Source organism: Pongo pygmaeus, chromosome Y (genome assembly GCF_028885625.2).
Source record: "Pongo pygmaeus isolate AG05252 chromosome Y, NHGRI_mPonPyg2-v2.0_pri, whole genome shotgun sequence".
NCBI lineage: Eukaryota > Metazoa > Chordata > Mammalia > Primates > Hominidae > Pongo > Pongo pygmaeus.
In genome coordinates, this window is record NC_072397.2 from 681,281 (window position 1) to 706,234 (window position 24,954).

A 24,954-nucleotide genomic window follows, 5' to 3' on the forward strand; every position below is an offset into this window, starting at 1 on the left:
TTTGTTTATTTATTTATTTTGAGACGAAGTTTTGCTCTTGTTGCCCAGGCTGGAGTGCAGTGGTGCGATCTCGACTCAATGCAACCTCCGCCTTCTGGGTTCAAGCGATTCTCCTGCCTCAGCCTCCCAAGTAGCTGGGATTACAGGCACCCACCACCACTCCTGGCTAATTTTGTATTTTTAGTAGAGACGGGGTTTCACCATGTTGGCCAGACTGGTCTCAAACTCCTGACCTCAACTGATCCACCTGCCTCAGCCTCCCAAAGTGCTAGGATTACAGGCATGAGCCACCGTGCCCAGCCAATCTGTTTAATCTTTCTATCATCTCTCTCCCTCTCTCTCTTTTATTTATCTATTTATTTATTTATTTTGAGATGGAGTTTTGCTCTGTCACCCAGGCTGGAGTGCAGTGGCATGATCTTGGCTCACTGCAGCCTCCCCCTCCCGGGTTCAAGCAATTCTCCTGCCTCAGCCTCCCCAGTAGCTGGGATTACAGGTGCCTGCCACCTCACCCAGCTAATTTTTATATTTTTAGTAGAGACGAGGTTTCACCATGTTGATTAGGCTGGTCTTGAACTCCTGACCTCAGATGGTCCACCCGCCTTGGTCTCCCAAAGTGCTGGGATTATACGCGTGAGCTACTGTGCATGGCCAGTCTGTTTAATCTTTCTATCATCTCTCTCTCTCTTATTTATTTATTTATTTATTTATTTATTTATTTAGAGATGGAGTCTTGCTCTGTCACCCAGGCTGGAGTGCAGTGGTGTGATCTCAGCTCACTGCAACCTCTGCCTCCCGGGTTCAAGCGATTCTCCTGCCTCAGCCTCCTGAGTAGCTAGGATTACAGGCACCCATCACCACACCTGGCTAATTTTTTGTATTTTAGTAGAGACAGGGTTTCACCATCTTGCCCAGGCTGGTGGCAAACTCCTGAGCTCAGGCAATCTGCCTGCCTCGGCCTCCCAAAGTGCTGGGATTACAGGCGTGAGTCCCCGTGCCGGGCCAATCTGTCTAATCTATCTATCTATCTATCTATCTATCTATCATCTATCTATCATCTATCAATTTCTAGTTTATCCATCATCTATCAATTGTCTATCTATCTATCTATCTATCTTCTATCTCTCTAATTTATTATCCATTTATCTACCTATTTCATCTATCTATCTATGTATGTATCTATTATCTATCTCTAATTTATTTATCATCCATATATCTATCATCTGTCCTCTCATCTCTGTTTATCATCTACCTGTTTATCCATCATCTGTCTCTAATTTATTTACTACCTGTTCATGTATCCCATCTATCGTTTCTATCTATCATCTATGTATGTATGTATCTATCATCTATCTCTAATTTATTTATTATCTCTATCTATCTATCTATCTATCTATCTATCTATCTTCTATCTCTCTAATTTATTATCCATTTATCTACCTATTTCATCTATCTATCTATGTATGTATCTATTATCTATCTCTAATTTATTTATTATCTCTATCTATCTATCTATCTATCTATCTTCATCATCATCATCATCATCATATCATCATTTATGTATCTATCATCCAGGCAGGGCAGGAGAGGAGAAGAATGAATTATCTCATATAACCCTGAAAAACATGGGACCATATTTCTACCACTTCTCAGAACTAAGTGTAACACAGGCTTTTTCAGCCCTGGCACAGCTGACATTTGGGGCTGGAGGCCCTGGGATCCACCACGCAGGTGCTAGGGCCACCTCCTCCCCAGTTGTGAAAACCAAAGATGTCTCCAGACATTGTCCAGTGTCCCCTGGGGGACAAAATTATTCCTGGTTGCAAACCACTTCCATAGACAGACAGATAGACAGATAGATGATAGATTAGATAGACAGATAGATAGATAGATAGATAGATAGATAGGCAGACAGACAGACAGATAGATGATGGATAAACTAGAAATTGATAGAGGATAGATAGATAGATAGATAGACAGACAGACAGATAGATGATGGATAAACTAGAAATTGATAGAGGATAGATAGATAGATAGATAGACAGACAGACAGATAGACAGATAGATGATGGATAAACTAGAAATTGATAGAGGATAGATAGATAGATAGATAGACAGACAGACAGATAGATGATGGATAAACTAGAAATTGATAGAGGATAGATAGATAGATAGATAGACAGACAGACAGATAGATGATGGATAAACTAGAAATTCATAGAGGATAGATAGATAGATAGACAGACAGACAGATAGATGATGGATAAACTAGAAATTGATAGAGGATAGATAGATAGATGATAGATAGATAGATAGATAGATTAGATATTCAGATAGTTGATAGATTAGATAGATGATAGATAGATAGATGATTGATAGATAGATAAATGATGGATAAACTAGAAATTGATAGATGATAGATAGATGATAGATTAGATAGATAGATAGATAGATAGATAGATAGATGATGGATAAACTAGAAACTGATAGATGATAGATAGATAGATAGATAAATAGATAGATAGATAGATTAGATAGATAGATGATGGATAAACCATAAATTGATAGATAGATGATGGATAGATAGATAGATATTATTTGCTTATTGTTGTTATTACTATTATTATTATTTTCTTGAGACAGAGTCTTGCTCTCTCACCCAGGCTGGAGTGCAGTGGTGCAATCTCAGCTCACTGCAACCTCCGCCTCCCAAGTTCAAGCGATTCTCCTGCCTCAGCCTCCCAAGTATCTGGGATCACAGGCATGCACCACCACACCCAGCTAATTTTTTGTATTTTTAGTAGAAACGGGGTTTCACCATGTTGGCCAGGCTGGTCTCAAACGCCTGACCCCAGGTGATCTGCCCTCCTGGGCCTCCCAAAGTGCTGGCATTACATGCGTGAGCCACCGCGCCTGGCCCCAGGTTTGCTTTGGAATGTCAAAGATGAATTTCTACACTTGGTTTGTTTGAGCCAGAACTGAAACAAGGTCACCTTGTTATATTTACTGATTTTTCTCAAGTATCTCTTTAAAATGAGACCTGAGACAAATATATATAATTATATATATACTTTATATTACTTTATTATATATAATTATACATTAATTATAATATATTATTAATATATCATATATAATATATATTTATATTATGTTATATAAATATGTATGAATTATATATTTAAATATACAATTTAAATAATATTAAACAATATTTAATATAACATCTTATATTATATATCAATATATAATGTAATACTATATAATAATTATTAATATTAATAATTATTGATATTCATTAATTATTAATAATACAATCGTTGTTAATATAATAAATATTATATATTACATTATATAATATGTGATGAATATTATATATTACATTATATAATATGTGATAAATATTATATATTATATTATATAATATGTGATAAATATGATATATTATATTATATGTGAGAAATATTATATATTATATTATATTATATGTGAGAAATATTATATATTATATTATATATGTGATAAATATTATATATTATATTATAATGTGAGAAATATTATATATTATATTATATAATATGTGAGAAATATTATATATTATATTATATAATATGTGATAAATATTATATATTATATTATATAATATGTGAGAAATATTATATATTATATTATATTATATGTGATAAATATTATATATTATATAATATAATATGTGAGAAATATTATATATTATATTATATAATATGTGAGAAATATATATTATATTATATTATGTGATAAATATTATATATTATATTCTATGTGATAAATATTATATATTATATTATATATGTGATAAATATTATATATTATATTATATATGTGATAAATATTATATAATATAATATTAATATATAATATATATTTATGATATGTTAATTATAATATAATTTTATAATAAATATAGGTTATATTGTTATGTTATTTTATATATTTTTCTATGTAAAAAATGCACTGAGGTGAGCTTCACACAACATAAAATTAACCATTTTTAAAAGGAACGACCTTTCCTGTATTTGTAGTGTTGTTCAACGATCACCTGTATATAGTTTTTTTGTTTTGAGATGGAGTTTTGCTCTGATCCCCAGGCTGGAGTGCATTGGTGCCATCTCAGCTCACCACAACCTCCGCCTCCCAGGTTCAAGCAATTCTCCTGCCTCAGCCTCCCGAGTAGCTGGGATTACAGGCGCCACCACGCCCGGCTAATTTTTGTATTTTCAGTAGAGACGGGGTTTCACCATGTTGGCCAGGATGGTCTCGAACTCCTGACCTCAGGTGATCCACTCGCCTCGGCCTCCCAAAGTGCTGGGAGTACAGGCCTGAGACACCGCACCTGGTCACCGTATCCATTCTTTAATAAAATTTCTTAATAGAATTTGATTAGATCAAGCCACACTTCACAACTCCATGCAGCCCCTACGCCTCCAGGCCTGAAGGAGTTAACGCTAATTCTTTTTATGTTGGAGATTACCATTTTATTACCAGTGCTTTGTGAAAGTGCCATTATCATAAAATTGAAAAACGCCATCAAATTCTCTCCACGTGAAGAGCGGAGGCTTTTAGACGGGAGCGATTCTGACGACGATGGGTAGCAATTACCCTCTGACGATCCTCTGCATGGAGGATTAAAAATAATAATTAAAGTAACGAGGCGTGAGTGGGATTTAAGGAACTCTCACCGTACTTAATTTGTTTTTGTAGGGAATTATTTAAATCTTCTTCCCGGGCCCTCATGCCTCCCATTTTTGTTTGGAAAAGGCACGTGCATTAATGGTTTTTAGAAGTGTACGTGGTGGAGCTGGTAATTAATAATACGATTTTTTTTTTTTTTTTTGGTTTTTTTTGAGACAGAGTTTCACTCTGTCACCCAGGCTGGAGTGCGGTGGCTCGATCTCAGCTCACTGTAAACTGCACCTCCCGGGTTCAAGTGATTCTCCGGCCTCAGCCTCCTAAGTAGCTGGGACTATAGGCACCCACCACCATTCCCAGCTAATTTTTGTATTTTTAGTAGAGATGGGATTTCACTGTGTTAGCGAGGATGGTCTCGATCTCCTGACCTTGTGATCCACCTGCCTCGGCCTCCCAAAGTGCTGGGATGACAGACGTGAGCCACTGCGCCCGGCCTTGTTTTTTTTTTTGTTTTGTTTTTTGTTTTTTATTTGTTTGTGTTTTTTTGTTTTGTTTTTGGGTTTTTTTTTTGAGACAGAGTTTCACTCTTGTCATCCAGGCTGGAGTGCAGTGGCGTGATCTCAGCTCACTGCAAACTCCACCTCCCGGGCTCAGGCGATTCTCCTGCCTCAGTCTCCCGAGTAGCTGGGGTTATAGGCACCTGCCACCGCGCCCGGCTAATTTTTGTATTTTTAGTAGAGACAGGGTTTCACCATGTTGGCCAGGATGGTCTTGAACTCCTGACATCAGGTGACCCACCCACCTCAGCCTCCCACAGTGGGGGGATGACAGCAAAGACGTGAGCCACTGTGCCCAGCAAATAATGTGCTTTAAAAACAAAAGAAAACAAAAAGAAAGCTAATGCTGTTTTCTGTCTTAGGAGTGTTTGAGAAGCAGTTGACGGGCTAGCTGCTAATATCCTTGTATTCCCTCTGTCCCTCCGGGAAAGACATCCCGCATGGTGGAAAGGCTGATACATCTAGCCTTAATGATGTAAGCATAATTAATTATAAATGCTGATACATCTAGCATTAATTACGTCACCATCTTCCACCGTCTAGTACCCATATGTGGGTGTGTCTATGTTCATCACAGACATGGGTGCTGTGATATCATCCTCTTGCCTCTCTCTGTGAAAGCTCCTGGCATCCTCACCCAAATTTCTTTCCTGGTTTTATTTTCCAATCTTGACGATGTCACTCAGCACAGATGGCCGTCTTTAGAAATAGCAGACGACCAGCTGGGTGCGGTGGCTCTCACGGCCGTAATCTCTGCACTTTGGGAGGCCGAGGCAGGCGGATCACGAGGTCAGGAGATCGAGACCATCCTGGCTAACACGGTGAAACCCTGTCTCTACTAAAAATACAAAAATAAATAAATAAATAAAATAATAGCTGGGCGTGGTGGCTCACGTCTCAAATCCCAGCACTTTGGGAGGTCAAGCAGTGAGGATTGCTTAAGGCCAGGAGTTTGAGACCAGTCTGGGAAACATAGTGAGAGTCTGTCTCTACAAAACACACACACACACACACACACACACAGACACCTGTAGTCCCGGGTACTCAGTAGGCTGAGGCAGGAGGATTGCTTGATCCCAGGAGTTCGAGGCTGCAGTGAGCTGAGATTGCACCACTGCACTCCAGCCTGGGCAACAGAGCAAGACTCCATCTCTAAAAAAAAAAAAAAAGACAGCCTGGCCAACATGGTGAAACCCCGTCTCTACTAAATATACAAAAAAAAATTAGCCAGGCGCGGTGGCAAATGCCTGTAATCCCAGCTACTCAGGAGGCCCAGGCAGGAGGATTGCTTGAACCCGGGAGGTGGAGGTTGCAGTGAGCCAAGATTGCGCCACTGCACTCCAGCCTGGGCAACAGAGCAAGACTCCATCTCAAAAAAAAAATAAAAATAAAAATAAAAATAAAAAGATCAGCCTAGCCAACATGGTGAAACCCCGTCTTTACTAAATACACAAAAAAATTAGCTGGGCGTGGTGGCACACGCCTGTAATCCCAGGTACTCAGTAGGCTGAGGCAGGAGGATTGCTTGACCCCCAGGAGTTCGAGGCTGCAGTGAGCCAAGATTGCACCACTGCACTCCAGCCTGGGCAACAGAGCGAGACTCCATCTCAAAAAAAAAAAAGAAAAGAAAAGAAAGAACTCCAGCCTGGGCAACAGAGCGAGACTCTATCTCTAAAAAAAAAAAAAGACCAGCCTGGCCAACATGGTGAAACCCCGTCTCTACTAAATATACAAAAAAGTTAGCCAGGCGCACTGGCAAATGGCTGTAATCCCAGCTACTCAGGAGGCCCAGGCAGGAGGATCGCTTGAACCCGGGAGGTGGAGGTTGCAGTGAGCCAAGATTGCGCCACTGCACTCCAGCCTGGGCAACAGAGCAAGACTCCATCTCAAAAGAAATAATAAAAATAAGAATAAAAAGACAAGCGTAGCCAACATGGTGAAACCCCGTCTCTACTAAATACACAAAAAAATTAGCCGGGCGTGGTGGCACACGCCTGTAATCCCAGGTACTCAGTAGGCTGAAGCAGGAGAATTGCTTGAACCCGGGAGGTGGAGGTTGCAGTGAGCCAAGATTGCACCATTGCACTCCAGCCTGGGCGACAGAGTGAGACTGTCTCAAAAATAAAAAAGACCAGCCTGGCTAACATAGTGAAACCCCGTCTCTACTAAATATACAAAAAAAATTAGCCAGGTGCAGTGGCAAATGCCTGTAATCCCAGCTACTCGGGAGGCCCAGGCAGGAGGATCGCTTGAACCCGGGAGGTGGAGGTTGCAGCGAGCCAAGATTGCACCAGCGCACTGCAGCCTGGGCGACAGAGTGAGACTGTGTCTCAAAAACAGACAAAAAAAGAGTGTCTTAGGCGTGTCTTAGTGGGATGATTTCGTGTCTTGATGAGAGGTTTCACTCCCTCATGGGTCTTCCCCTCCCCATGAGCCCTCCGGGGCCCCTAAGAGCAAAGTGTTGACAAGCACGTCTTAGGAGGTCCACCCTGTTGAAATGGACTTTCACTTTTACACCAAGTGCCTCAACATGAAGGTTTTCTTTCAACACAGCAATCCCACTGAAAGAGCTGGGAGAAGGTTGAACTGAGGGAGCGTGGAGAAAACCCACCTCAAATAATCAACAGCGGGTGGGGGTGCAGTATCCTTAAGCGTTTCTCTCTGCAGGTCTCGTAGCTGATTAAACCGAGGGAAAAATCCATGCATTCTGGTCTAGAAGGACAGGAGGCCGCTTGCGTGCCCACCTGTTAGAGGCCGGAAAATCAAGCCCCAGAGACTTAGGGGTGATACAAATAGAATCTACAAGCTTCAACGGCCTCATCTGGCAACTGTGAATTAAAAGCAGGGTTGAGAGAGAAATTCCTTGGCACTCAGCATGATTTAACTTCTTTCCATGGGTTCCAGAGTATTTCTAAGTGGCACTGTTCATATAAAAGGCCCTAATCAGCCAGGCACGGTGGCTCATGCCTATAATCCCAGCATTTTGGGAGGCCGAGGTGGGTGGATCACTTGAGGTCAGGAGTTCGAGACCAGCCTGGCCAGCATGGCACAAAACCCCATCTCTACTAAAATTACAAAAATTAGCCAGGTGTGGTGGCACATGCCTGTCAACCCAGCTACTCGGGAGGCTGAGGCAGGAGAATCGCTTGAACCTGGGAGGCGGAGGTTGCAGTGAGCTGAGATCGTGCCACTGTACTGCAGCCTGGGCGACAGACAGAGTGAGACTCCGTTTCAAAAAAGGAAAAAAAGCAAAGGGCAGAGTGGACTTGGTTGGTGCTCCATGGTATGACGACCCAATTAAGCACATTTTCTCAGAAAACCCACAACATCACTAATGCAATTCAAAGTTTGTTAAAAGTGCAATGACTGTTTCCCCAGTCGGCTCTGTGTTCTTTCTTTCTTCCTTCCTTCCTTTCTTCCTCCCTTCCTTCCTTCCTCTTCTTCTTCCTTTCTTTCTTTCTTTCTTTCTTTTTCTTTCTTTCTCTTGCTCTTACTTTCTTCTTTCCTTTCTTCCTTCTTTCTTTATCTCTCTTTCTTTCTTTCTTTCATTTTCTTTCTTTCTTTCTTTCTCCTTCCTCCCTCCCTTCCTTTATTTCTCCTTCCTTCCTTTCTTTCTCCTTCCTTCCTTTCTTTCTTTCTCTGTCTTTCTTTCTTCTTTCTTCCTTCCTTTCTTCCTCTCTTTCCTTTCTCTCTTTCTCTCTCCTCTTCTTTCTTTCTTTCTTTCCCTTCCTTCCTTCTTTCCTTCCCTCCCTCACTCCTTTCTTTCTTTCTCTCTTATCTTTCTCTTTCTTTCTTTCTTTCTTTCTTCTTTCTTTCTTCTTCTTCCTTCCTTTCTTCCCTTCTTCCTCTTTCCTTTCTCTCTCTCTCTCTCTGTCTTTTCTTTCTTTCTTTCTTTCTTTCTTTATTTTCTTTCTTTCTTTCTCTTTATTTTTTTGAGATACAGTCTCTCTCTGTCACCCAGGCGGCAGTGCAGCAGTGTGATCTCGGCTCACTGCAGCCTCCGCCTCCCGTGTCCAGTGACTTTCCTGCCTCAGCCTCCTGAGTAGCTGGGACTATAGGCGCCCACCACCACGCCCGGCTAATTTTTGTGTTTTTTAGTAGAGATGGGGTTTCTCCATATTGGCCAGGCTGGTCTCAAACTCCTGATCTCAGGTGATCCACCAGCCTCAGCCTCCCAAAGTGCTGGGATGACAGGCATGAGCCACCGTGCCCAGCCAGTAGTTATTTTTTTAATTCATCCCCTGATTCGTAATATTTATGGCTCCGTACAAAGCAATGTGGGCTTGGCTGGTAAGAAGGAGGCTGGCGTGATTTTATGTCACCTTCTGAGCACTCACCTCTCAACAGGGAGAATTTTTCACTGTTAACCAAGCAGGTCTATTTTCAGAAATATGTAAACTGTGCCTTGCAAACATTGAGGAGCAGTTACCGCTTAGCAGTTAATCAATGGATTTAAGATCAGGTCTTATAGGCCGAAGGATACCGTGTAATAAATGACTGTTGGTGTTGATTAAATAGCGAGACTCAGCCGAGGCATTTAATCAATCTCCGAAGCCGTTTACCGGGAGCCCGTAAAAGAGAAAATAGAAAATAGACTGGATGGCAAGTCATAATGTTGTAATCAGAATGGATCTATTTTACACACGAGACAAATTCACAGAAAATAATTTGCAGACGGTCCCATTGTTGTGTCCAGGTTCAGTCGGTGCTGGGAGTCGCTGGGGCAAAAGGAAGACTTTTCTCAACGACTCAGCAGGAGATTGACTTTGATTTCACTGAAGTCAGCCCCGTAGCTAAGGCTGCAGACAAATCAGGAGCAACTACAGGTGAGAACCCTCTTTGGGAACGTGATCCCCAATCTCACCGTCGCGGGGTGACATCACCACCACCCGTGACACCGTCAGTGTCCAAACAAGAGCAAAAGGACATTCGCAGTGCAGAAGTAAAAGATGACGCTGGCCAGGTGCGGTGGCTCACGTCTGTGATTGCAACACTTTGGGAATTCGAGGCTGCAGAGGATTACTTGAAGCCAGGAGTTCGAGACCAGCCTGGGCAACATGGGAAGATCCCCATCTCTACACACACACACACACACACACACACACAACACTTGAGCCCAGGAGGTTGAGGCTGCTGTGAGCTGTGATCGTGCCACTGCACTCCAGACTGGACAGCAGAGTGAGATGAGACCCCATATGAGGTGGGAAAAGGGACCTTCTCTGAGGAACCTGCACCCTCTCCCAACCCCAGGATGGAAATCAAGGAAAATCATGAGTTCCTTCAAGGAAAATTCCAGGCACCTCACTAGCCCTGAACAGTCACTGGACAACTTGATAAGCAAGAAGGTTACAGTAGCTTAAAACAATAGTCGGCCGGGCACAGTGGCTCAGGCCTGTCATCCCAGCACTTTAGGAGGCCGAGGTGGGCGGATCACCTGAGGTCGAGTTCAAGACCAGCCTGACCAACATGGAGAAACCCCGTCTCTACTGAAAATCCTAAAATTAGCCTGGTGTGGTGGCGGGCGCCTGCAGTCTCAGCTACTTGGGACGCTGAGGCAGGAGAATCGCTTGAACCTGGGAGGCAGAGGTTGTGGTGAGCTGAGATTGTGCCACTGTACTCCAGCCTGGGTGACAAGAATGAAACTCCATCTCAAAAGAAACAAAGAAAGAAAGGAAGAAAGAAAGAAGGAAGGAAGGAAGGAAGGAAGGAAGGAAGGAAGGAAGGAAGGAAGGAAGGAAGGAAAGCAAAGAAAGAAAGGAAGGAAGGAAGGAAGGAAGAAAGAAAGAAAGAAAGAGAAAGAAGGAAGGAAGGGAAGGAAGGAAGATTGAAAGAAAGAAAGAAAGAAAGAAAGAAAGAAAGAAAAGAAAGAGGAGGAGAAGGGAGGGAGGGAGGGAAGGCAGGCAGGCAGGCAGGCATCTTAGCATACGTCCCTAAGTTGTTTTTCAGAACCCAGAACCTTCGCCAGTTGGCTCCCCCAACACACAGGCCCCTGACTGTCCTTCTTTGCTCAAAATTTCTTCCTGAGGGACCTGCAGAAAGTGACACCAACGAGCTACGGCTGACATTTTTTTCTGCTGACCCCAAATTTTTACACAACGCTTCACGTCCTTAGCCAATTGCAAATCAGGAAAGCTTGGACTTCCCCTATGACCTGTAAGCTTTGAGATGTCCCTCTGCCTTGAAAATCCCATACGTGGGAGCCCCTGGTGAGGTCAGGAGTAAAGCATGGGGTGCCCAATTCTCCTGCAAAAAAAAAAAAAACACCCTCCTTTCTCTCACTGCAAATCCCAGTGTGGATGATGGGCTTTGCTGTGTCCCGTGGGAGGACCCAAGAAAGTTCTGGAACAGAAACAGGACTTTGAGGAGATGCCTCAAAGCTAAACAAGATAATGAGGGTGCTGTCCCAATAGAATAAGGTTGGTGACCTCCTAAGAAAGAGGAAGAAATCTCTCTCTCTCTGTGTCTCTTCTCTCTCGATACCTCTCCATCTCTCTTCTCATCTCCTCTCTCTCTCTCTTTTTCTCTTTCTCTCTTTCTTGGTACCTCTCTCTCTCCATCTCTGTCTCTCCTCTCCTCTCTTCTCCTCTCCCTCTGTCTCTCTGTCTCTCTCTGTCTCTCTTTCTCCTTATTTTCTCCTCTCTCTTGATACCATGCTCTCTCTCTCTTCTTCTTCTTTTCTCCTCCCTCTCTCTCTTTCTCCTTCTTTTCTCCTCTCTCTCTCATTCTTGGTATCTCTCTCTCCTCTCCTCTCTTCTCCTCTCTCTCTCTATTTTCTTCTCTCTCTCTTTCTCAGTGCCTCTCTCTCTCCTCTCTTCTTCTCTGTCTCTTTCTCTCCCTCTCCTTTTTGGTACCCCTCCCCTCTCGTCTTCTCTCTTCTCTCTCTGTCTCTCCCTCTTACTCTTTATTTTCTCCTCTGTCTCTCTCCTTCTCAGTCTCTCTTTCTCCTCTCAACTCTCTCTCTCTTTCTCTCTATTTTCTCCTCTCTCTCTTTCTCTGTACTTCTCTCTCTTCTCCTCTCCTCTCTTCTCCTCTCTCTCTTTCTTTCTCTCCCCCTCCTTCTTGGTACCCCCCTCCTCCTCTCTTCTCTTCTCTCTCTGTCCATCTGTCTCTCTTTCTTTTTATTTTCTCCTCTCTCCCTCTCTTTCTCGGTATCTGTCTCTCTCTGTGTCTCCTCTCGTCTCTTCTCCTCTTTGTTTCTCTCTCTCTCTGTTTCTCGGTACCTCTCTCCCTCTATCTCCTCTCCTCTCTTCTCTCTGTCTCTCTCTCTTTCTCTGTGTGCAGGAGTTCTTTCTCTCTCTCTTGCTCGCTCTCGCTTTCTCTGTATTTTCTCCTCTATCCGTTTCTGAGTACCTCTCTCTTTCCCCTCTGCTTTCTCTTTCTCTCTTTCTCTTTCTCTGTACCCCCTTCTCTCTCTCCTCTCCTCTGTTGTCTCTCTCTCTTTCTCTGTGTGCAGGAGTTATTTCTCTCTCTCTCACTCTCTCTCTCTCTTTCTCTGTATTTTCTCCTCTATCTGTTTCTCAGAACCTCTCTCTTTCCCCTCTCCTCTCTCTTTCTTTCTCTCTGTCTTTCTCTTTCTCTGTACCCCCCCTTCCTCTCTCTCTCTCTCTCTCTCTGTCTGTCTGTCTGCAGGAGCATATATCAGGGAAATGCCCTGTGAGGACAGAGAAGGAAGGCAGCTGTCTGCACCCTGGAAGGAGCAAGGGAACCTTCTCCAAAACCCACCCATGCCAGCGACTCCCTGATTCTGGACTTGGAGCTTCTAGAACTGTGAGAAAACAAATGTCTCTTTTGGAGGCTGCACATTCTGAGCTGTTTTGCAATAACCAGCCCGAGCTGATGAACTGTGCTTTGTAGACTCAGGTAGATAAGGATCCACCGAACATTCCCTCCTAGCTTGGAACAAAACTGCCAAGTGCCTTATGTTGTCGACCCATCGCCACGGCCCTGGAAGGTTCCAAAGCTGTGAGGAAAAGCTCATTTCTGTAAAAGCGTCTTCACTCCTTTTAGAGGAAGCTGCTAACAGACTTGGCGGTGGCGCCTGATGTAATAAACTGCGTTCAAACAGCTGGGCGTTCAGGAGCAGGGTTAATGAGGAACATGTCTTGGCCACTGTTTCTACTTAATTAGGCCTTTTTCGTACCAATAGGACTATTTTTTATGACAGTCGACTCCAAGTGTCCCCAAACATTATAAACTGATTATGTGTGCTCTGTTACAAGATTTTTTAGTACCATAGAGCCTAAAGTATAATAATAATAATAATAATAATAATAATAATGATAATAAAAAGAAAAAAAAAGAATTATATGCAGTACCAAGATTCTTTCTGATAGCCCTTGGGTTAAATAATAGTTTTTGCATTTGCTAGTTGTGTGACTTTCTGTACAGCACTTAACTTCTTTTGGCCTCAGTTTCTGCTTTAGAAAATGAGCATCCTATTATTCAAATAAAATGTTAAATATTAATCTTAAAAAAAAATAAAATAAAATAATAAAAAAATAAATAAATATGAACCATCTGAGTACAATCACCCACTCCTCTAGGAGGCCTCAATGGCTGCTTAACCGAACTCATTTATTTTTATTTTTATTTATTTATTTTTGAGACAGAGTCTCGCTCTGTTGCCCAGGCTGGTGTGATCTCAGCTCACCGCAACCTCCGCCTCCCGGGTTCAAGAGATTCTGCTGCCTCAGCCTCCCGAGTAGCTGGGATGACAGGTGCCCATCACCACGCTCGGCTCATTTTTGTATTTTTAGCGGAGACGGGGTTTCGCCATGTTGGTCAGGCTGGTCTGGAACCCCTGACCTCAGGTGATCCGCCCGCCTCGGCCTCCCAAAGTGCTGGGATGACAGGCGTGAGCCACCGCGCCCGGCCCCAAACTTGTTTCTTTATTCCGTCTCAGTATTCAGAAAACGTCCTTTAAGCCTTGGAGCGATTTAAGAGCAAAACGGAGCCCCTCCTTTTGAGACAGAAGGATCTGGGCGTCAAGAAGGGTCTGTAGCTTCTCCGTGGGATCCTGTGGAGTTTGGAGTGCGCTGTCCAAGCTCTCACTGCAGAGAGCACAGGGTGTTCGCTGGTGTGGGAGGCTTAGGGCCTTTGCGGGTTTAGAGAGTCTCGGGCGGCCCAAGTAATATTCACTCACAGAGTCAGCAGCCCTGACCACCCGCTGGCATGGGTGGCTTTTGTGAAGGGCTCCCTTCCTCCTTCCAGGGTGGAGACAGCCACCTTCTCCCTCTGTCCTCTCGGGGCCTTTCCCAGGTGCATGCTCCTGCAGAGAGAGAAAGAGAGAGAGACACAGAAAGAAAGAAGAACAGAGGAGAAGAGACAGAGGGGGTGTACAGAGAAAGAGAGCGAGAAACAAAGACAGAGATGAGGGGGAAAGAGAGAGACAGAAAGAAACAGAGAGAGGAGAAGAGATGAGAAGAGAGAGAGACAGAGAGAGAAAGAGAAAGGTACCGAGAAAGAGAGGGAAGTAGGAGAAAATGAAGAGAAAGAGAGAGACAGAGAGAAAGAAGAAGAGAGGAGAAGAGAAGAGAGGTTTACAGAGAAACAGAGAGAGAGACAGAGAGAGGAAAGAGGGAGATACTGAGAAAGAGATAGAGGAGAGAGGAAAGAGAGAGGTACTGAGAAAGAGAGAGAGGAGAAAATAAAGAGAAAGAGAGACAGAGACAGAGATGAAAGGAGAGGGGATAGAGGGAGAGAGGTACCAAGAAACGGAGAGAGAGAGAGGCAGAGAGAAAGAAGAAGAGAGGAGAGAGAGGGGATGTACCGAGAAAGAGAGAGAGGGAAAGAAAGAAAGAGACGAGAAGGGAAAGAGAGCAGCACTGAGAAAGACAGAGAGGAGAAAATAAAGAGACAGAGAGAGAGAAAGAGAGAAATGAGAGCAGAGGAGATAGAGGGAGAGAAGTACCAAGAAAGAGAGAGAGAGAGAGAGAAGAAGAGAGGAGAGGAGAGAGAGGGAGTGTACAGAGAGAGAGTAGAGGGGAAAGAGAGAGGTACTGAGAAACACAGAGAGGAGAAAACACAGAGAGAGAGAGAGAGAGACAGAGAGAGAAGACAGGAGAGGAGATAGAGGGAGAGAGGTACCGAGAAAGAGAGAGAGGGAGAGAGACAGAGACAGAGAGAAAGAAGAGAGGAGAGGAAACAGAGGGGGGTGTATAGAGAAAGAGAGAGAAAGAAAGAAAGAGAGAGAGGAGGGGGGAAAGAGAGAGGTACTGAGACACAGAGAGAGCAGAAAATACAGAGAAAGAGAGAGAGAGACAGAGAGAGAAGAGAGGAGAGGGGATAGAAGTACAGAGGTACCAAGAAAGAGAGACAGAGACACATAGATAGATACACACATAGGTAGACAGATAGATTGATACATAGATAGATACATAGATAGATACATAGATAGATAGATAGATAGATACATACATACATACATACACACACACATAGATACATAGATACATACATACATAGATACATAGATAGATAGATACCTAGATACATAGATAGATAGACAGATTCATACATACATACATACATAGAGACATATATACATAGATACATACACACATACATACATACATACATGCATACATACATAGATACATAGACAGATAGATAAATACATAGATAGATACATGGATAGATACATAGATGATAGATACATAGATACACACATACATAGACAGATACATAGATAGATACACAGATAGATAGATACATAGATACATAGATACATAGATAGACAGATAGAGAGATAGATGATAGATAGATAGATAGATAGATAGATAGGTAGACACATACATACATACATACATACATACATACACAGATAGATAGATAGATACATAGACAGATACACAGTAAGATGGTAGATAGATAGGTAGATAGATAGATAATAGATACATACATACACACATACATACATAGATACATAGATAGATACACAGATAGTTAGATGATAGATAGATACATAGATAGATACACAGTTAGATGATAGATAGATAGATAGATAGATAGATACATACATACATACATACATATGCACACACATTCATACATAGATACACAGATACATAGATACATAGATAGATACACAGTTAGATGATAGATAGGTAGATAGATAGATAGACAGATAGATAGATGATAGATAGATAGATACATACATACATACACAGATAGATACATAGATATATAGATACACAGATAGATGATAGATAGATAGATAGATACATAGATAGATACATAGATACATAGATAGATAGATATATACATATGTACATACATACATACATAGATACACAGATAGATACATAGATACACAGATAGATGATAGATAGATACATACATACATAGATATATACATATGTACATACATACATACATAGATACACAGATAGATACATAGTTACATAGATAGATACACAGTTAGATGATAGATAGATAGATAGGTAGATAGATGATAGATAGATAGATACATACACACATAGATACACAGATAGATACATAGATACATAGGTAGATACACAGATAGATGATAGATAGATAGATAGATAGATAGATAGATAGATAGATAGATAGATACATACATACATACATAGATAGATTTTATTAGTTCTGTTCCTCTAGAGAACCCTGATTAATACAGGTAGAAACGGGTGAGGTAGTGTGAGTGCCTCACTCAAGTGAAGGTGCCCTGTCCACAGCAAGGTAGGAAGAGGCTGTGGGCATCACAGACCACAGACCAGGTGTGAGATCTGGCAGCCAAGGACTTCAAGGCAGATACAACCAGCTTCATGCGGTATCTGCCAATGGGAAGGGGTACGATGAGGCAAGGTTGCCACCCGGAACAGAGACCCACGTCCACAAAACAGGGACAAAATTGGGAAAAGCCAGCAGTGACGTGATTGAAAGCAACGTTTTTATCGCTCTGGCAGATGTGATTTAAACGGGGGTGCGATGAGAATACGTTCAAAGAAATCATTTTATTCAGGAGTAGGATGCGAGGGAGGACTCTTGGGCATTTGGATGTCGACACAGAGAGGAAGAAATCTTTTCAGGGGACACTTTGAAATGAGACTTCTTAATAATTCAAGGGGCAAAGGCGTTCCAAGCTGTACCTGGAAACTCTTTTAATCCAAACGACAGCCTACAGTAAAGAAGGGTTTCCAGCCTGTTATCTGATGTGCCACCGAATATGCATTTAAAGTAGAAATTTGGAGGCTGGTCCTCTTGAAATGCGGTGCAAACGATGCCCCCAATTTTTATATTAGACGCACAGAGAGACATTTATGAGGCAGTCTCGCCAACATAAGATATTAGAGAAAAAATTGGAATGAGCAGTGTAGGATATTTCCCTCAACAAGGTTGCAAGCAAAGATGGATGTATTTGAAAATAAGAAATTTATGAAATACTGTTGCAAAGCTCATGTTTGCAAGGCGTCTGCACCCACAACAGGGTCTCGAGACAAAGAGAGTAAGTCTCAGCACCAAGCCCTGCTCATGTTGTTTGGAATGGCACCATTGGCTTTCTTTGTGTTTCTGTTTTGTATTATAGTGTATGATGGCTCTCTGGCCTCTCTGGGTCTCTCAGGGAACCAAGTGTCCACTGTGCCCAAGAAGGAAAAAGGAAAAAGGTGGACTGGACCTTCTCTGTCCTCTCTAGACCTCTGGATAACATGTGTCCCTCCAGGGTCCCAAGGGGTGAGCAAAGTCAATATTTCACAATCTTCAAACCAGGCTGGATTCCATGAGTCCCTCAAGGGTCCCAAAGGGTGAGCAAAGTCAATGTTTTCCAATCTTCAAACCAGGCCGGATACCACGAGTCCCTCAAGGGTCCCAAGGGGTGAGCAAAGTCAATATTTCACAATCTTCAAACCAGGCCGGATACCACGGGTCCCTCAACCGTCCCAAGGGGTGAACAAAGTCAATGTCTTCTGATCTTCAAACCAGGCCGAATTCCACGAGTCCCTCAAGGGTCCCAAGGAGTGAGCACAGTCCATGTTTCACAATTTTCAAACCAGACCAGAAACCAGGAGTCTCTCAAGGATCCCAAGGGGTGAGCAAAGTCAATGTTTTCCAATCTTCAAACCAGACCAGATTCCACGAGTCCCTCAGAGGTCCCAAGGGTGGAGCACAGTCAATGTTTCACAATCTTCAAACCAGGCTGGATACCACGGGTCCCTCAAGGGTCCCAAGGGGTGAGCAAAGTCAGTGTTTTCCAATCTTCAAACCAGGCCGGATACCACGAGTCCCTCAAGGGTCCCAAGGGGTGAGCAAAGTCAATATTTCACAATCTTCAAACCAGGCCGGATACCACGGGTCCCTCAACCGTCCCAAGGGGTGAACAAAGTCAATGTCTTCTGATCTTCAAACCAGGCCGAATTCCACGAGTCCCTCAAGGGTCCCAAGGAGTGAGCACAGTCCATGTTTCACAATTTTCAAACCAGACCAGAAACCAGGAGTCTCTCAAGGATCCCAAGGGGTGAGCAAAGTCAATGTTTTCCAATCTTCAAACCAGACCAGATTCCACGAGTCCCTCAGAGGTCCTAAGGGTGGAGCACAGTCAATGTTTCACAATCTTCAAACCAGGCTGGATACCACGGGTCCCTCAAGGGTCCCAAGGGGTGAGCAAAGTCAGTGTTTTCCAATCTTCAAACCAGACCAGATACCACGGGTCCCTCAAGGGTCCCAAGGACTGAGCATAGTCAATGTTTTCCAGTCTTCAAGCCAGAAGATGCCGCCATATTCATCGGCCAATTGTCTTGGACTCAACACAGCATCTTCCTTAATAACCTTTCCCTCTCTCCATCTAAAACAAAGGAATCCATGGCCTTCAACCACGGATCCTCCTTCCCCAGAGTGACCTCTCTACATTGGAGTGTCTGTCTTGGTGTCCAGCCCAGAGATAATGGTCCTGTGGGAATTTAGCTGAAATCTCATAGCAAGGAGAGTGAATGTGGAGACCTTGGTCCCTTCCTGATTCCTCCAAGAAAATGGCAGAGGGTGAGGCTTCCAAGAGGAAGAAGTGACCTCATGCATCTACCCTTTTCTCCTTCAAGATGAACATGCTCAAGCAATGATAGTCTGGAATGTCTTGGGATTGTTTTGTTGGAAGGAGCATTAGAGGTGGAAGCTCTCTCAAAACAAAGAGGAACATGACTCAGAAGAACAAAGCAAGTCCCTCAAAGACACGTGTGTGTCTTGGCTCTGAGCCTAGCATCTTTGCCTCCACCCTGACCTGTGTTGAGACCCTTTGAGACTTTTCTTTTCTTTTCTTTTCTTTCTTTTTTTTTTTTTTTTGAGATGGAATCTCACTCTGTCATCCAGGCTGGAGTGCACTGGTGTGATCTCAGCTCACTGCAACCTCCACCTCCCAGGTTCAAGAGATTCTCCTGCCTCAGCCTCCTGAGTAGCTGGGATTACAGGCACCCACCACCACACCCAGCTAATTTTTGTATTTTTAGTACAGATGGGGTTTCACCATCTTTGCCAGGCTGGTATTGAACTCCTGACCTCGTGATCCACCCACCTCAGCCTCCCAAAGTGCTGGGATTACAGGCATGAGCCATGGTGCCCAGCCTGAGTCTTTTTTTTAGTTTTGTAAGGTTTTAAATAGACTGACAGGTACAGAGAGCAATGGGGCAAAGACCAGTCAATTCAGCACCCAACAGGAATGGAAGATTTAAGGCTCAGTCTTTTTTTTTTTTTTTTTTTGAGATGGAGTCTCACTCTGTCACCCAGGCTTGAGTGCAGTGGTGTGATCATAGCTCACTGCAACCTCCACCTCCCGAGTTCAAGCAATTCTCCTGCCTCAGCCTTCCAAGAAGCTGGGATTACAGCATCCACCAACGTGCCCGGCTAATTTTTGTATTTTTAGTAGAGACGGGGATTTACCATGTTGGTCAGGCTGGTCTTGAACTCCTAACCTGATGTGGTCCATCCGCCTCGGCCTCCCAAAGTGCTGGGATTACAGGCGTGAGCCACCTTGCCCAGTCAGGTTCATCCTTTTTTAACAGACAGAAACACGGCTCTGGTTCTCCCTGGAAACCTCCTAGTCACTACAGACCCTCCTTCCCCAGAGCGACCTCTCTATATTGGAACGTTTTTCCCGCATCTCCATTCTTAACACTTTCAAGGCTGATATATCAATAAGCAACATTCAGGATTGCTTTGTGTGTGTCATAAAAGCCACACGGATGAGAAAGAAACTAGTCTAAAAGCAATGGCTCGCGCCTGTAATCCCAGCACTTTGTGAGGCCGAGGCAAGTGGATCATGAGGTCAGGAGTTTGAGACCAGCCTGACCAACATGGTGAAACCCCGTCTCTACTAAAAATACACAAATTAACTGGGTGTGGTGGCGGGCACCTGTAATCCCAGCTACTCGGGAAGCAGAGGCAGGAGAATGGCTTGAAACCAGAAGGCAGAGGTAGCAGTGAGGCAAGATCGTGCGCCAGCCTGGGTGACAGAGCAAGACTCTGTCTCTAAATAAATAAATAGCCACGTGCTACAGGATTCCAATAATAGAATATGGTAGAAGAGGTCAAACTATGGAGATGGTGAAAAGATGTGCAGTTGCAAAGAGTGAGGATGGAGCGATGGATAGGAGGGGAGTGGAGGCTTTTCAGGGTAGTGAAAGTATTCTGTGGAATCTTACAGTGGTGGATCTGTGGCATTATATCTTTGTTCAAACCCACAGACCAGCTGTCTTCAGCCTTTTTGACATCAGGAACCAGTTTTGTGGAGGAGAATTTTTCCACGGATTGGTGCTGGGATGGTTTTGGAAGGATTCAGGTGCATTACATTGATTGTGCAATGCTGAGGTGCAGTGGTATGATCATAGCTCACTGCAGCCTCCACCTCCTGGGCTCAAGTGATCCTCCTGCCTCAGCCTCCCAAGGAGCTGAGACTACAGGCATGCACAACCATGCCTGCCTGGTTAAATTTTTTATTTTTGTAGAGATGGGATCTTGCTCTGTTGTGCAGGCTGGAGTGCAGTGGTATGATCAGGGCTCACTGCAGCCTCCACCGCCTGGGCTCAAGTGATCCTCCCTCAGCTTCCCAAGGAGCTGAGACAAGAACCGTGCACCACCATGCCCAGCTAGTTTTTAGGTTTTTTTGTAGAGAAGGGGTCTTGCTATGTTGTTCAGGCTGGTCCCAAAATCCTGGGCTCAAGTGATCTTTATTTTAATCCTTATTTTTAGTTATTATTAAGTCCAATGTGTCTAGCACTATACCCTAGAAAGGATCCTTTCCAAAATAGTGGAATTAATATCTCAGAACACATTGCCTAGTAAAATAGACACTTGAATAGACAAGAAAACTTTCTTGCTTTCTTTCTTTTCTTTCTTTCTTTCTTCTTTCTTTGTCTTTCTCTTTCTTCTTTCTCTTTCTTCTTTCTCTCTCTCTTTCTCTCTCTTCTTTCTTCTTTATCTCTTCTTTCTCTCTCTTCCTTTCTCTCTCTTTCTCTCCTCTTTCTTTCTTTTTCTTTCTTTCTTTTCTTTTTCTGTCTCTCTCTCTTTTTTTTTCTTGAGACGGAGCACATCCAGGCTAGAGTGCTGTGGCACGATCTCAGCTCACTGCAATCTCTGCCTCCTGGGTTCAAGCAATACTCCTGTCTCAGCCTCCCAAGTAGCTGGGATTACAGGCAGACATGGCCAGCTCACTTATGTATTTTTAGTAGAGACAGGGTTTCACCATGTTGGCCAGGCTGGTCTCTAACTCCTGAGCTCAGGTGATCCACCCGCCTCGGCCTCCCAAAGTGCTGGGATTACAGGCGTGAACCACCGCACCCAGCCAGTTTTAGGTTTTTAAAACAAGCCTACAGCTGAGTGCAGCAGCTGACATCCACAATCCCAGCACTTTGGGAGGCCAAGGCGGGAGGATCATTTGAGTCCAGGAGTTTGAGACCAGCCTGGACAACATGGCAAGACCCCATCTCTAAAAATATAAAATTAGCCGGGCATGGTGTCATGTGCCTGTGATCCCAGCTACGCAGGAGGCTGAGGTATGAGGACTGCTTGAGTCCAGGAGTTTGAGGCTGCATTGAGCTGTGATGGCACCACTGCATTCTAGCCTGGGCAACAGAGCAAGACCCTGTCTCTTAAGAAACAAACCAAAAAAAATCCATTTAAGGTACATTGCACTTGTCTCCAAAATGCAAAGGGAGGTGAAGTCTGCATACTGACCTGGTTCCCCTATATTCATTCTAAACATTTTTGTTAAGCATCTACATCCCTGCCAAGAATTTTAATTGTCCTAGAAATTACACATGGTAACTTAAGGTTATAAAATCTTAGTAAAATTAAAACGTAGATCCCTCTTCAGGAAAAAGAAACAGAAATCTCACTCAACTCTCAGGCACGGATATTATTGAAAAAGCAAACCACATAGTTGTATGTAATATTCTAAATAAGAACCATCTGCCTATAATAAAGCTAAAATAAGACAGAGCTCAGATAAAACAGAATATTCCTTTATTAAAAAAAATGGTTGCAAGAAAAGTTTGCATGTCTAAACACCTCCCAAAATACTTGCTTTATAATAGTTAATATCTTTTGTATTATACCACGTTGGAGAAAGTTGCAGGCATTAAAATTCAGCACATTAATTTTCTCTCCCTGAAAGCCTTCTGGCCAATTATAGACAAGCTCACAGGGCCGACAGGTGGGTAAATTCACTTAGTCTCCCTATGTAGGTATTTCTGCTTTCTCTAATACACCATGTGGTATTGATACTATTGATCTCATGTTATTAGATATATTAAAACTCCAAAACTACTTGGAAAATATAATCATTCTGCAAGTTTTCAGAAACTTAAGAACTTGAAAACCAACAGTAACCCACCCTTGTACATTTGGCAAAATTTAATTCTCAGTTAAGAATAAGATTGTCTCTCGTTTTCCCCAGAAAAGCTCACAGAAACGTCTGCCTGTTTCTAGTAACAACTGGTAAACACGACCTTAAAAAATCATTCCTAGAAGCAGCAATTAAAGGGACAGTATTGTCTGGGATAACATTTCTTCTGGGAAAAACAAAAAACAAAAAACAAAAAACAATGCTCTAGGAAATCTTTGAAATATCTCCAAAGAGTTGATTGATCCATATGCTGGGAGTTAATAATTTCTGTGATGTAAAGTTATTGTGGCATTGCATCTGTCCGTCACAAATTAAGAGGAAATTGTAAACCCTCCCAAAATAGAGGAGGGGCTGCTAAAATCAATTCCTGATTTTCTTCTGTTTCTCTCACATTCAAACTTCAATGAACAAAGTCTCGGGGCTTTGAAAAGTCAAATTGAACACAATCCAATTAGGATGAATTTGGACTTTCATTTGTGGTTCAGAGCTGTGTTTCTATGACCGGGTTTATGAACCCAGAGAGCTCGTACAAATTAACCTTAATTACACAGTGTTTGGGGTAACCATTTAAACAGCAACCTTGTCAATGGGCTTCATGTTTGCCAATGTGCCAATGGTAAGAGGGGGCAGAGGGTTGTGTCCAGAGTCTGATCTCTCCTTTGGCATCCTCAAGCAAAAGGGTGCTGGTCACAACTGCAGCTTTCTTAGGGGAGCCACCTGGTTTCTGAAGAGGGCTGGCACAGTATGCTCTGGTGACCTTCGGGGGTTGGGGGGAGAGACTCCTCTTCACATCTGTTTTAGGTGCCTCTACAGCCTCCTACCCTGGGGTCATTCACCTCCCTGCCCTTCCCAAGATGCTGAAGAACCCATCCATGTGCCCTCTGCTCTGAGACCGTGATGAAGAGTTCTGTTTAATGCAGCAAACATATTGTCATCCGTTCATCCATTAATGCACTGATCAATCAATTCATTGATCTATCCATCCACTCATCTCTTTACCCACACATCCACTCATCCACTTATTTATGTGTCCAGCCACCTATTCACCCATCCACCTACCCATCCATCCATAGACTCATCCACCCATCCATCCACTCATCCATCTATCCATCCACCCATCTGTCCATCCACCCAGTCATCTACCCTCCCATCCATCTGTCCATCCATTAATCCACCCATCTATCTACCATTCCATTCATCCATCCATCCATCCATTCATCCATCCACCCTCCCATCTATCTGTCCATCCATTTATCTACCATTTCATCCATCCATTCATCCACCCACCCATCCACCCACCCATCCATCCATTCATCCACTCTCCCATCTATCTGTCCATCCATCCATCCACCCTCCCATCCATTCATCTACTTACACATTTATCTATCCACCCATCCACTCATTCATCCATCTTTCCACCCATCCATCTATCCATTCATCCATACACCCATTCATCCACACACACACCCATATATTCATTCACTGTCCCATTTATTCATCCATTTATTCATCCATCCACTCACCCACCCATTCACCCTCCCATCCATCCTTCAATCCCCTCATCCATCCATTCATTCTGCCAACCAGCCACCTACCCATCTATCCACCCATCCATCCATTCATCAATCCATCTATCCATCTGTCCATCCATTCATCCATCCATCCATCCATTCATCCACCCTCCCATTCATTCATCCATCCATCTACCTAGCATTCCATCCATCCATCCATCTGTCCATCCATCCATCTATCCACCCATCCATCCATTCATCCACCTTCCCATCTATTCACCCATCCATCTATCTATCATTCCATCCACCCATCCTTCCACCCTCCCATCTATCTGTCCATCCATTTATCTACCATTTCATCCATCCATTC